Source organism: Elephantulus edwardii, unplaced genomic scaffold (assembly GCF_000299155.1).
Source record: "Elephantulus edwardii isolate Elephantulus edwardi_28Jun2011 unplaced genomic scaffold, EleEdw1.0 scaffold00234, whole genome shotgun sequence".
NCBI classification, from domain to species: Eukaryota; Metazoa; Chordata; class Mammalia; order Macroscelidea; family Macroscelididae; genus Elephantulus; species Elephantulus edwardii.
In genome coordinates, this window is record NW_006399984.1 from 2,516,563 (window position 1) to 2,528,775 (window position 12,213).

A 12,213-nucleotide genomic window follows, 5' to 3' on the forward strand; every position below is an offset into this window, starting at 1 on the left:
GCTTAAATGTAAGTTTAAACTGAAGATGCAGAAAATTAAAGCATGTACTATGAGAGTCAAATTAAGAGTTTGAATTTGTCCCACCTGATTTTAATATTATCTTAAGAATAACCTTGATGGGTTGAATACTTATCACTGAAGACCTGACTCTCAACAGCACATAACACAAACAAGTACTTGTGTGTGGACATATATATAAATATTTATACAAACTCAACACATCGCCATCAATTCAGAATCAACTTTTACCTGAGTCTTCGGTTTTCAGAGATATAAATCACATGGAAGGAGATTGTTCTTTCTGCAGTGAACAGCTGTTGAATAAGACCTGCCTGCCTTTGGACTGGCAATGCAGTTACTTACCTACTAGACCATTAAACTTCCTTCATATATCAACAGTAAAAATTAAAATTATCAAGCTTAAATATAAATATAGAAAATTTAAAATATATAAAACATAAGGAATTATTTTACAAGTATTACATATACAAAGTGTGTTACTGTGGGAAAAATCAAACATTATAAAAAAACCATTTTTAGTAAGTAAAGATATACCATGTTAAAAGTTGATATTCCATGAGATATACCATAAGATACTATATTTACTGAAGAGTACATTATTAATGAGCTCTAACAAATTTATCAGTAAATTGTAAGAACACAGAAATGAAATGTAAATTGTTTTCTACAAACTAACAATCTGATTCTAATATGTGTTGTTGTTGTTGATTGCCATTGAGTTGAGATAGACTCATAACAAATCTATGAACAAAAGACCCAATGCCTAGGGGAGCTCTGGTGACCTAGTGGCAAGAAGCTGCAACTACAGTCCCAGAGGTGCACGGTTTGAATCCACCAGATGCTCTGCCGGGGAAGGAGGGGCAATCTCCTCCTGTACCAGTCAGATCTGATTTGATGGTACACGCACACAAAAATAATAAAATAAAATAAAAATTAAAAAAAAAAGACCCAATGCCTTTCTACAGGTATCTTTTTCTCTCACAGCTATCAGTTTTTCCAAGATCATAGAATTTCCAGAGGCATGTGGTTTAGGGAGTGGATGCCTCTCCTGCTTCCCAACCTGTTTTACAACTAGGAACTCCACCAAACACTGTTCACAATGGGAAACCATTCTGGTATTTGATATCCCCATGGCACAAGGTTTAGCATCATAGCAAACCCAGGTTACCTAGCATAGCACATTTCACAAAGAGTAATGCACAAAGTGGAAGAATGTTGCTCCAAGATATAACATAACTAGTTATGTTAATAGATGAAACCACCACTAAGATATAACTAGTCTCATTTATAACTGGTTAAGTGTTGTCGAGTCCAATATGACTCAGAGTAAGCTTTGCAGAAAAGACCTGAATTTTTTTCTATTATTAATATCTTTTCTGTATACTTATGAGAGTTTGTAGAGTTTCCAGAGTCACCTACTTTAGGAAGTGAATGCTACTTCTACTTCTCAACATGAATCAATCTGGGAGCTCATCCAACCATTGTACATAATGGGTAATCATTATGCTTTTTCATTAGCTTTTTAAAAAATTAAAGTAAATAAGGTTTTGTGTAAAATAGTTTGAGGAGATATTTGTCCTAATCCCATCTCCCCTCTTTTGAGTTCAACAAAGTTTACAAACTCAAATTAGCCCTTTATTTATAGCTTGTCCTTGGGGATTATAAGGGATACCAGTAATGTATATAATGTTCCATTTAAAAAAAAATTCTTGTGTTTTCTTAGATTCAGGACATAATCTTTCCAGTCACTGAATCAATCCACCTCATAGAGGGTGTTCCCCTCCTGCGCTGTCCCTCCACCCTATCAAGCATGATGTCCCTCTCCAAGGACCAGTCCCTCTTTACAACATGTCCAAAGTATGTCAGACGGAGCCTCACAATCCTTGCCTCCAAGGAGCCGCCTGGTTTAACCCTTTCCAGGATGGATCTGTTTGTTTTCCTACCAGTCCATGGTACCTTCAATACTCTTTTCCAGCACCACAGCACAAAGACATCAATTCTCCTTCTATCCTCCTTAGTCACTGTCCAACTCTCTGATGCATAACAAGTGATAGCAAAGACCATGGCCTGTATCAGATGCACCTTAGTCTCCAGAGAGACACCGTTGCTGTTCAGTACTTTGGAAAGGTTCCTAACAGCAGACTTCCCCATCGCAATACATTTTTTTATTTGCTGGCTACTGGTGCCGAGAGTGTTGACTGTGAAGCCTAGCAAACTAAAGCTGGGAACAATCTCAATGTCTTCACCATCCATCCTGATGCTGCCAATTTGTCCAGTGGTGAGAATCTTTGTCTTCTTGACATTGAGCCTCAATCCATACTGAAGGCTGCAGTCCTTGATCCTCTACAGCAGGTGCTTCAGGTCCTCTTCAGTTTCAGCAAGCAGGGTTGTGTTATCTGAATAACGCAGATTGTTGATGAATCTTCCACCAATCCTGACACCACACTTCTCCTCATAGAGCCCAGCCTCTCGGATAATCTGTTCTGTACACTTGAACACTAATGAGCAAAGACCAGAAGACTTGTGGGACGATATCAAGGGTATCATCCACCCCTCGCTCAGTATTTGCCACTCCCAGCACCAATAAAAACCCTTGTCTCGAAGTGCTTGGGGCTCTGCCACATGGCCGCTGCATTGGTGTGTGTAGAGTCCCTGCTCTAGAACTTGTAATAAAATCCCTAATGTTCTTGCATCGGAAAAAAAAGGGGATATCATCCAGGAAGAGTACAAACGGTCATTGCAAAGACAGAAGAGTAGAAGAGGAAGAGAAGACCAAAACGGATGTCAGAAGAGACTCTGAAAATTGCACTGGAGCGCAGAGAAGCCAAAGTGCAAGGAAGAATTCAAGATACTAAAGAGTTGAATAGAAGATTTCAAAAGGCACCACGGGATGATAAAGTAAAATATTACAATGAAATGTGTAAGGAGCTGGAGTCAGAATATCCAAAGGGCCGAACTCGCTCAGCATTTCTTAAGCTCAAGGAAATGAAGAACAAATTCAAACCTCAAGTTGCTATAATCAAGGATGCTTTAGGCAGAATATTAAATGATCCAGGATGTATTAAAAGAAGATGGAAAGAATATACTGAGTCACTGTATCAAAAGGAATTGGCACAAGATATGAGCTAGAGCCTATGATGATGAAGGAAGAAATTCAGGCTGCTTTGAAGGAGATGGCAAAAAATAAGGTTCCAGGAATAGATGATATATCAATTGACATATTTCAGCTAACAGATGCTGCCCTGGACGTGCTCACCAAGTTGTGCCAAGAAATCTGGAGAACAACCACTTGGCCAACTGAATGGAAGAGATCTATATTTGTTCCCATCCCAAAGAAGGGTGACCCAACTGAGTGTAGAAACTATAAAACAATATCATTGATTTAAGTAACTATATTAAAAGAAAAATTTTATCATGCAATAACAGAATAATAGCATATAATTCAGCCTGTTGAACGGAAGTCAAGTAAGTTTTAATTACTTTATTATCTTTACCATTAGTATAACCTGCATAACCCATTCTTATCTGCATCTATATTATAAGTATCTGCTTGCAAAAATGCAATTTTTATTTTAGTACATTGTATCCAATTAGTTCACTTTATAAATTGTAGTCATTTATCTAAGAATAAAAATTAAGGGGAGCTCTGGTGGCACAGTGGTAAGGAGCTGCAACTACAATCCCAGAGGTGCATGGTTCAAATCCACCAGATGCTCTGCCAGGGAAGGAGGGACAATCTCCTCCTGCACCAATCAGATCTGATTTGACGGTACACTCACACAAAAATAATAAAATAAAATTTTAAAAAAGAATAAAAATTAGAGATCGTTTCTATGTAGTTTGCAAAAGCTTCCTCTTCAACCACAGACACAGAAGTGGAAGTGACCTCATACACAATCCTGGGTATACCTGGCACTGTAGCCTCAGATGCTCCTTGGATGATGTGGGTGTAGGAAAAGAGCGGGAATCTTGGACACAGTTCTTGTTTGGCTTGGAGGATGAGATGAAGAGATTTTTCACCCAGTAAGTGACTACTGTTGTTATTATTATGTGCAATCAAGTTGCTTCTAACTCACAGCAACCTTATATACAGTAGCTTTGAAGCCTGCCCTATTCTGAGCCAGTCTTACTAATTACAACACAGCAGCCTCAATTGCCCTAGTCACTGTATCAATCCATTTCATACAGAGTCTTCCTCTCATTTGCTGTCCCTCCACCCTTCTGAGAATGATATACTTCTCTAATGACTGGTCCCTCCTGGCCACATGCCCAAAGTATGTGAGGCGGATCTTCAAAATTCTAGCCTCCAAGGAGAAACTTGGTTTAACCCTTGTTAGGTTAGGCTAGATTAGTGGACTTAAAGAAGAAATAAGAGAGAACAAGAGAAAGCTTAATGCAGCTTTATTTAAAGGGGGGGGTGTGGAAGGGGAGCTCCTGGGTGAGTTCCTCATCCTGGAGAGGCAGAATGGGAAGTCACACTGTGAACTTACTGGGGAGGATTTTTATAAACAGAGTCTTTAGGGAGGGACATTCCATTCTGATTTATGAGCCACCTGCTAGCTTAGCCAGGCAGGCAAGGTCATTTGCCTTCTTATCTGAAGCAGGCAAGGCCATCAACATTTGAGTTCTGAATTCTTCATTCTTCTCTTTGCCCAGACTAACAACCCTCTCCAAGACAGATCTATTTGTTTTCTTGACAGTATATGACTCTTCTCCAGCACCACAATTCAAAGACATTGATTCTTCTTCTGTCATCTTTAGTCATCGTCCAGCTTTCTGATGCATAGGAAGTAATTGCAAAGACCATGACCTGGATTAGGTGCACCTTAGTCTCTAGACTGACATCATTGCTTTTCAGTACTTTTGAGAGGTCTCTGATAGAAAATTTTCCCACTGCAATTCATCTTTTGATCTCCTAATTGCTGATGTTAAAAGTGTTGATTGTGGATGTGAGCAAACTGTAATTGCTAACAACCTCAATCTCTTCTCCATCTATCATGGTGCTGCCAATTGCCCAGTGGTGAGAATCTGTCGTCTTGAGCTTCATTCCATATTGAAAGTCTTTGATCTTCTGCACAAGCACTTCAGGTCTTCTTCAGTTTCAGCAAGCAATGTTGTCATTTGTTGGTGAGTCTTTCTCCAATCCTGATGTCACATTCCTCCTCATAAAGCCCTGCTTCCCAAATGATCTGTTCTTCAATATAGATTGAAAAGATATGGAGACAGGATGCATCCCTGATGTACCCATTTCCCGATTTTGAACAAGGCAATGTTTCCTTGCTGTGTTTAGAGAATGGCTTCCTAGTCCAAGTATAGGTTTCGCATAAGCACAATCAAATGTTCTGGGATTCCCATTTTCCTCAAGGTTAACCACAATTTGTTGTAATCCACACAGTCAAATGCCTTTGTATAGTTAATGAAACACAGATAGATATTCCACTGGTACTCTTTGCTTTCTACCAAGATCCATCTGATACTGACAGTAATGTCTCTAAATGCCATGACTTCTTCTAAATCTATCTTGTATTTTTGTAGCTTTCTGCCAATGTACTCTTCTAGTCATTTCTGGATAATCTTCAGAAGAATTTTGCTAGTACATGATATTCAATAATTTCCACATTCTGTCAGGTCACCTTTTTTTGGACTGGGAATAAATATAGATCCCTTCCAATCAGTTGGTCAGTAGGTGTCCTCCAGACTTCTTGTCACAACTTGGTGAGCACATCCAGTGCAGCATCTCTATATTGAAATACATCAACTGGTATTCCATTAGTTCCTGGGGTAGCAGCCTGAACTTCCTCCTTCATCACCATTGCCTCTTGATCATATGTTGTTTCTTGAAATCCTTCTGTGTCAACCAATTCTTTTTGGTAAAATGACTGTATCTTCTTTTAATGCTCTCTAAATTATTCAATATTCTACCCATAGCATCCTTAAAGCATTGAAACTCATGGCCTGAATTTGTCCTTTAGTTCCTTCAGCTTAAAAAATGATGAGTGAGTTCATCCCTTTTGATTTTCCAACTGCAGGTCCTTGCAGATTTCACTGTAATACTTTGCCTTGTCTGTCCAAGATGCCCTTTGAAATCTTCTATTCATCTCCTTAACTTCTTGATTTCTTCCCTTGGCTTTGGTTCTCAAAGCTCGAGTGCAATACTTAAGAGTCACTTCTGACATCCATTGGAGTCTTTTCTTCTTCCTTCTTTGTAATGACCTTTTGCATTCTCCATGAATGATATTCTTGGTATCTTCCCAAAACTCATCTGGTCTTCGTTCATTAGTGTTCAAGGCCTCAAACCTGTTTCTGAGTTCCTTTACGTTGATCAGTTTAAACGACTTCAGCATCTGCTCAAAGAAAAGAAGCGCCGTTATTTACATAATTGGAAAGAAGAACATGAAGCTCTAGGTAGTAGCCTCCTTACTGGCCCAGAGGGACTCTTGGCTAAAGAACATGAGAATTTAAAACAAGTACAATGTCTCCGTTGATACCGTCAGTGCTATGGAGTGGAAGCCTTACTACACAGACGGCTGAAGGAACGCAGAATGCTGGCCACAGACGGTGCCGCTCACCAGGCCCATACAACTCATTCCAGTCAGAGATGCTTGGCATTTGTGGATGACGTTCGTTGTTCCAATCAGTCTTTTCCAATGACCAGACATTGCCTTACTCAGAAACATGCGATTGCCATTGGTGACCTGTTAACTCTTTAGCTAATGGAGACAGCACTGGACTGAAAGTGAAGGACCCAGACTCTAGTTACATTTGTCAGGATATGAATCAGGTTCTCTTCAAATGCTGCCAGGGGTCAGAAGAGGTACCCTGCAACAAACCAGTTCCTGTAAGCCTCTCTGAGGATCCCTGCTGCCCCCTGCATTTCCAGTTGCCTCCTCAGATGTGTAAGCCCGAGCAGGTACTGTCTGTGCCAGACGATCTGGAAGCCGGGCCCCATGGATCTGTACTTGAGTGCTGCTGAGCTTCAGCCCACTGAGAGTTTACCTCTGGAGTTCAGTGATGACTTGGATGTTGTAGGTGATGAAATGCAGTGTCCTCCTTCACCCTTACTTTTTGATCCTTCGCTAAGCCTTGAAGATCATTCAGTTAAAGAAATTGCTGAAGGCCCAGTGGATATATTGGGCCAGATGCAGATGGATGTAGATGGATGCAGATCCCAGGGATCCCGAAACTCTGAAAAAGCACATGCAGTAGTGCCTCAAAGTGGAGTGGCTACAGCAAATGGGAAAACAGAACCTACGTCTATCAGTTGATGGTTTTCTGGAAAACCATCTGACTTTGGAGGATTTAAATTTCCCACTTTCCAAACAAGTGTTTCTGACCATCTTTCACTGCTAAACAAGGGCAACCCAGATTGCTTTGTTTTACTTCTGAGTTATTGGGAACTGTAGTCAAACTAATCTCACTCCTACTCTGAGCATGGAAAAGAGATGATCTGTCTTGATGCTGCTGGGATAAAATATTTGGAACTGGACCTAAGGGGGAGAGAGACATCTTTGTAATGGGATTCCTGAGTCATGGATAGGAATCCATAAAGGTGACTAAGGAGGAAACGGGGTATTGATGGTTCCTTGTTCTATCCACATCCAGCAACCTGTTTCTCACCAGTCACCTAATTAGGTAATTCCTCTTGAAACCCTTTCTCTCGACGCCGAGCTATGACTTCTATCAGAAAATAGCCAATAATATTGGACCACGTTAGCTTTTTGCTTCTAACGTATATAAATTTCGTAGGGGCTATTTTATGTAAGATAGGATAAAAATATATTGTATATAGTTTCTAGTAAATATTAAAATATTGTAAAATAATATTAATTAAATGCATGTTTATTTGTAAAAAAAACCACCTTTTTCTGAGTTGCTTTTTAAATTTGGAGGGGTAGACTCAAGACTAAATTTTGATTCCATGGATATGATTTAACCTTCTTTACCTTTAATTTGATTTTGCATATGAGTAGTTGATGGTCTGTTCCACAATCAGCTTACTCTGGGTCATATTTGACTTGACAACACTTAACCACTGCTAAATGAGACTAGTGCTGTTATCTCTGGAGGAACATTCTTCCACTTTGCACATAACTCTTTATCAATGTGCTATATAAGGCAATATGGGTTTGTTGTGATGCTGAACCTTGTACCATGAGGATATCAAATACCATAATGGTTTCCCATTGTGGACAGTGTTTGGTGGAGCTCCCAGTTGTAAACAGGTTTGATAAGTGAAGAAGAGATTGAATGCCATAGGTGTGCCATACGGTATAATGATTACCCATCATGGGCAATGTTTGGTAGAACTCTCAGATTAATTCAAGATCAGGTTTGGAAGCAGGAGTGGCATCCAATTCCTAAACCACATGCCTCTAGAAACTATGAACCTGGAGAAACAACAATAGCTATGGAAAGGCATTAGGTCTTTTGTTCAGAGAGTGGTTATGAGTTGACCTCAACTTGACGGCAATCAACAACAAATTCCTTTTAAACAGTTCTCTTCCTCATCTGTTTCAATGCAGTGTACATTATTTGCCCCCTTTTCTTAGTTTCCCCCCAACCCATCTGAGTTTTTTTTCTCCTCTCTCAATGTAATGCCACATTGGTTTCTTCATGGATGTCATCCTTGATATCACCCAACAACTCATCTGATCTTTGATCACTGGTGTTCAATGCTTCAAGTATGTTCTAAAGATGATCTTAAAATTCAAATGGAATAGATTCAAAATCACATCTTGGTTCTTATGGACTTAGTATCATCTTCTTCAGCTTCAATTTAAACTTGCACATGAGTAATTGATAGATAGTCTGACTCTCAGTTCATCCTTGATGTAGTTTTAACTGCCAATATTGAGTTTTTTCTATGCTTCTTATCACAGAGGTAGTCAATCTGATTCCTATGAATCCCCATCAGGTAAGATCCATGTATAAAGTCATCATTTATGTCTTTTATAAAAGGTATTTGCTGTGAATAAATCATTGAAGATAAAAAAATTGGATCGGGGAGCTCTGTGGCCTAGTGGCAAGAAGCTGCACTGCAATCCCAGAGACGCATGGTTTGAATCCACCAGATGCTCTGCCGGGGAAGGAGGGACAATCTCCTCCTGTACCAATCAGATCTGATCTGACGGTACACAGACACACATACACAAAATGATAATTAAAAAAATTTAAAAAAAATTGGATCATTATATTTCCAGCCTTATTTCTTTCTTCACTGTTTCTAACTTTTGCATCCCAGTCACCAATTATTATTATTAATGCACCTTAACTGCATGTTTGGTCAGTTTCAGACTGCAAGATCTGGTTAAAATGTTCCATTTCTTCTTCATTGGCTTGAGATGTAGGAGTGTATATTTGAATTATAGTCATATTAATGGGATTTCCTTGTATACATATGGATAATATTCTATCACTCACAACTTTGTATTTCAGAATAAAACTTGAGGTTGATTTTTTACTACAAATGCAACACTATTCTCATTCTGTTTTCATTTCCAGCATAGATTATCTGATTTAAAGTTATGGCTACCATTGAGAAGAATGGGCATCCCAGAGCACTTAATTTTGCTCATGTAAAACCTATTCCTAGACCAGAGTTGTTGTGTGAACAAAGCAAAGGAAGGAACACTATGTGGTTTAAAATTAGGAAGGGAGAGCATCAAGGTTCTATTTTCTCACCATATCTATTCAATCTGTGCTGAGCAAATTATTCAAGAAGCTGGACTCTATGAAGAGGAATGTGACATCAGGACTGGAGGAGACTCATCATAATCTGCATTATGCAGATGACACAAACTTTTTTGCTGAAAGTGAGGAGGACTTGAAGCACTTGTTGCAGAAGATCAAAGAATATAGCCTACAATAGGGATTGCATCTCAATGTCAAAAACCCAAAGATTCTTACCAGTGGATCTGTAGGCAACATCATGATAGATGAAGAAAAGGTTGAAACTGTCAAAAACCTCATCTTACTTGGGTCTACAATTAACACCCTGGGTACCAGCTGTCAGGAAATCAGAAGATATATTGCAATGGGAAATTATGTAGTTAGGGACCTCTCAAATTATTGAGGAGATGTTAGTTTGAGGACTAAGGTGCATCTGATTCAGGCCATAATCTTTCCAATCACTTGCTATGCATCTGAGAGCTGGACAATGAACAAGGATGACAGAATTAAAATTGATGCTGTTGAGCTGTTGTGTTAAAGAAGAGCACTGAACATCCCATGAACTGCCAAAAGAACAAATAAATATGTCTCGGAGAGGGTACAACAGGAGTGTTCTTTGGAGACAAGACTGATGAGGCTATATTTCATATGCTTTGGGCATATTGCTAGGAAAGCCTATTCCTTGGAGAGGGACATGGTGCTTAGAAGGGTGGAGGGTCAGTGAAGGAGAGGAAGACCCTCAATCAGGTGGATTAACACAGTGACTGCCGCAATGAGCTCTAGTGTGTTAAGATGTGTGAGAATGGCATAGGTTAGGACAGGGTTCAGATCATCATAGGGTCACTATAGGTTGTGCTCGACTCAATGGCACCTATGAGTTACATAATGGCTAACACAACAGGTTTAAGCACAGCACTCCTTGTGGAAATGGACCTGGACTGAGCCAGCTTTTGTTCTGTTGTGAACAGAGTAGCTATGAATTGGAACCAACTGGATAGCTCCTAACAATTCTAAAAGACTTTGGTTCTATGCCTTTTGTTCAAGTTTTTCATTGCACTCAGGAAGCAAAAAGAGTCAAGGTAGTGTGGGGCTGGAAAAGTCTGATGTCTATTAACTTCACAAAGGGGAACCATCACCATCAGCAACATCTACAATCCAAAACCAATTTCCATATGATCAAATGTAGCCTACATACTCCTGCACCTACTACTACTGATTCAAATACCAATTGTACTGCTCTACTACTGGGTTCCAAAACCATGGCAATACGTGCACGCATATCACAGAACCATACTCACAGTTATATGGTCTATTATACAAGTGAGCACATTGCAGTTAATATTGGCAAGAGGATACAATTTCTGTCAGGCCAGTTCTCCAGTGTACTTGCAGGCCCCTTGACCTTCTGCCTCATGGCTTAGGTCAGCTTAAGGTCTTGTTTTTGTTGTTTTTATTGTTAGGTTCTATCGAGTCACCTGTGACCCACAGCAACCCTACATACAGCACCTCTGAACTCTGCCCTATCCTGAGCCTGTCTCACTCATTTTGACACACCAACCCCCATTGCCCCAGTTACTGTATCAATCCATCTCATCTAGGGTCTTCCTTTCTTGTGCTGTCCCTCTACACTTCTGAGCATGATGTCCTTCTTCAAGGACCAGTCTCTCCTGGCCACTTGCCCAAAGTATGTGAGACAGAGCTTCAAAATCCTAGCTTCTAAATTTGTTTTCACGTTCTTGAAGGTAGCCCTATTTGTTTTCTTGGCGGTCTATGGTACATTCAGGACTTTTCTCCAGCACCACAATTTGAAGGCACAGATTCTTCTGTCATTCTTAGTTATTATCCAGATCTTTGATGCATAGAAAGTAATTGTGAAAATCATTTAGGCACACCTTAGTCTCTAGACTGAAATCGTTGCACTCTGGAGAGATCCTTGACAGCAGATTTACCCAATGCATTTCACCTTTTGATTTTCTGACTGCTGGTGTTAAGAGTGTTGATTGTGGAGCTGAGTAAGCTGTAATTGTTTACAACCTCAATCTCTTATCCATCTATCATGGTACTGCCAGTTGGTCCAGTGGTGAGAATCTTTGCCTTTTTTGTTTGTTTGTTTTATTTAAATTTATTACTAATTTCAGTAAAAATTTACAGAGACTTTGGATTTCCATTCATTCATTGTTGCACTTTTCTTCCCTCCCAGCCTTCCCCCCTAGTACACTACCCTCTTGGAAAAGTAAAAGAAAAATTCTTTCACTGTTTTACAAACCCTCCCCCAGGTCCACTCCACCATGTAGGCTTCACTCTAGACTCCTGTCATGACAAAAATACCTAATCACATATCCCTTTTAAACAGTTTTCTCCTTCATCTGTTTCAATGCAGTATACATTATTGAACCCATCGTTCTCAGTCTCTCCCCAACCCCAAGGTCAGTCCTGTTTTACAACAGTGGCACCATGCAGTATTTGTCCTTTTGTGACTGAGATACTTCACTCAGGATAATGTCCTCCAGAGTCACCCATTTT

General features: G+C 39.7%; 1 pseudogene; it reads left to right on the top strand.

Annotated features, from left to right (window-relative positions):
- The first annotated feature begins 1,337 nt into the window (after window positions 1-1,337).
- Window positions 1,338-7,286, top strand: LOC102864134 (annotated as a pseudogene).
- Window positions 7,287-12,213: the final 4,927 nt, after the last annotated feature.